Below are 2,491 nucleotides of genomic sequence, written 5' to 3'. Positions count from 1 at the left end.
CGAAATCTTTTCTGGAGCCCTCATTGCACGTTCCTGTAGAAAAAAATCTGTTGTCGATTGCCCAGGTACTGAGATTCATGTGCCGGAAAACATGGGGCACATCTTTACACTCCATACTTCAGTTTTACAGAGCTGTATTCCTAGGATATCTACGTTACAGCCTCCCAGTGTTGTCCAGTATGTGCAAGTGAAATATTCGCTCATTGGAGAGTTTACAGGGGCAAGCACAGCGCACGTGTTTAGGACTTCCTCGCTGTGCGTCAACAGCTGCAACAATCTTGCACGCCAAAGGTCATCTCATGCAAACATAGGTTGCTGTGGATTGCCTCAGGACGCACATCCGTCATCTTTCCCGCGTTCCCAATCATCACTTCGTGCTCTTGTCATTGCAGAGATATTGTGCAACGTTTTGTGAAGTAATAATTCTCCGTACAGATTGTCTTCCATCAGGATACATATCAGCAGCAAGGCCTTCATTGTCCTTGTGGTGTCTGCAACAGCCTCAGGTGCGGCTAAATATTGCGGGTGCAAAGAAGAAAGCCAATCACCCAAAAATAGGTCTGAAACAGGTGACGCTGCTATCACTCAATGGGTTATACGGGGACCCAATACAAATCTATACCGATGGTTCGGTCTCAACTACCAGCTCTTCAGGTGCCGTTGTCATTCCGGCTACGAAAACTACAATATAACTACCCCACATGACAACATCAACGGCGGCGGAGCTTGCTGCCCTGCGTGCTACTGCCAAATAAGTCCTGCAACAGACACCTCAGAAATATCTCATGTTTTGCGACTCTGAGGCAGCACTTCAGACTCTTCATTTCAATTTATATCGAAGGACTCATGAGCAGCTGACATAAGAAATAAGGGAAGAGCACGATCAAGCTGTCGGTAAAGGGCATGAACTTAAATTGCAGTGGCTACCTGGACATACCGGAATTGCTGGTAATGACCTCGCCGACAAAGCTATATGGTCGGCCAATCCGGAAGCCCGACCAGGTCCAATTCCCTTATCCAGAGCCGACGCTGCAAGAAAGCTTGATATCGTAGCTAAATCTATGACACACAAATAGTAGTCTTCTCCCAACCTCCCGAAGTGTCATCTTCAAAAGCTTGATCCATCCTTAAAGCTACAAGTGCCATCAAAAGTTTCCCGCTCTGAGGCGACAGTATTGTGACGCCTCTGGCTCGGGGTGGCATTTACGAAGGCCTATTCGTTCCGCATTGGAATAGGGGGTAAACCCATGTGCGACTTTTGTGAAACCAAATAAATTATTGAACACATCCTATGTCTCTGTCCCTAGTACGACGAAGAGCGTGAAGCTTTCCGGACAGCATTGAAGCACCTTGACTCTAGACCATTTCGGAAATGAAGATCCTTGGACGATGACCGTAGGCGTCGATGGCACATAAAGCCACGAAAGTGTTGTTGAAATGCCCCAAGTCTACAGGTCTTAGCAAGCATGTGTAGACTCAGAGCTAACATTCCATGTACGCGAAACTGCGCTCTCTATATCTACTCTCTTTCTCTCTCTCTCTTCATCTTCATACTCCGTCCCCCAGTGCAGGGAAGCAAACCGTACGTGTGTCTTGTTAACCTCCCTGCCTTTCCTCTCTTCTATTTCTATCTCTCTGTCTCTCTCTCTCTCTCGCGTCCATAAAACTGCAGTCGCCGTAGCCGTGATCGCACACACGCTCAGCTATGAATAAATAAATAAATAAATGAGTGTCGCCTCTATGGGAGAGTGAAGTGGAATTTCTGCTTTTTCCGGGTTAACATCCCCTGTGGCTCTTTAGAACGCATAACTGCTAAGTGGTTAAACATACGTATAGCCCGTATCACCTATCCGGTAAGCCGGGTCGAGGTAAAAGAAAAAGTAAACTTGGTGTGCTTTCATAAAGTTCATTCCATCTCCTGATTTCATACACTGATAGGCGGGGTTTCAATTTGCATCTTTCTTGACGCATCTATATAGCCATCATACAGGCATTCATAGAGCCATCAAAGTGAAATTGTCCTGGTCGTTAGCGCACGTATGCAGCTGAATCTCTAGAGCAACATTTCGTTGACTCGAGGTATTGTGAGGCGTAAATTGCATTCACACCGGGTAAAGACATATATTCGCATGAAAAACGGTACTCAATACGATGAACGGGAATACTTGAAGCGCTATCAAACAAATTCCTTGGCAGTTCTTTCAATCTAACTCCATACAGAAAGCTTCATCTGTCTCAGTCACGTCCCTTTGTTGGCGATGCTCCTCGCTCTCTCGAAAAAAAAAAATTAGACTGTGCAATGCGATGAACGCGGTTTAAATCATGGATCTGGGACCTCGAAGTGATGTGACATAATTCTGACGCATTTCTCTCGCATTTATTGGTTAATTTTTTCCTCTCCGGATATCGTTCTCTGGCCTTCAAAGCATAAGCCAGGGTGAAGCGCTCACAACCTCATGGAATGCAATATTTAGTCTGCAAAAATAAAAAG

The sequence above is a fragment of the Dermacentor albipictus genome, unplaced genomic scaffold, assembly GCF_038994185.2.
Source record: "Dermacentor albipictus isolate Rhodes 1998 colony unplaced genomic scaffold, USDA_Dalb.pri_finalv2 scaffold_50, whole genome shotgun sequence".
Lineage (NCBI taxonomy): Eukaryota > Metazoa > Arthropoda > Arachnida > Ixodida > Ixodidae > Dermacentor > Dermacentor albipictus.
The sequence above is the reverse complement of the archived record's forward strand: the minus strand, read 5'-3'. Positions refer to the sequence as shown.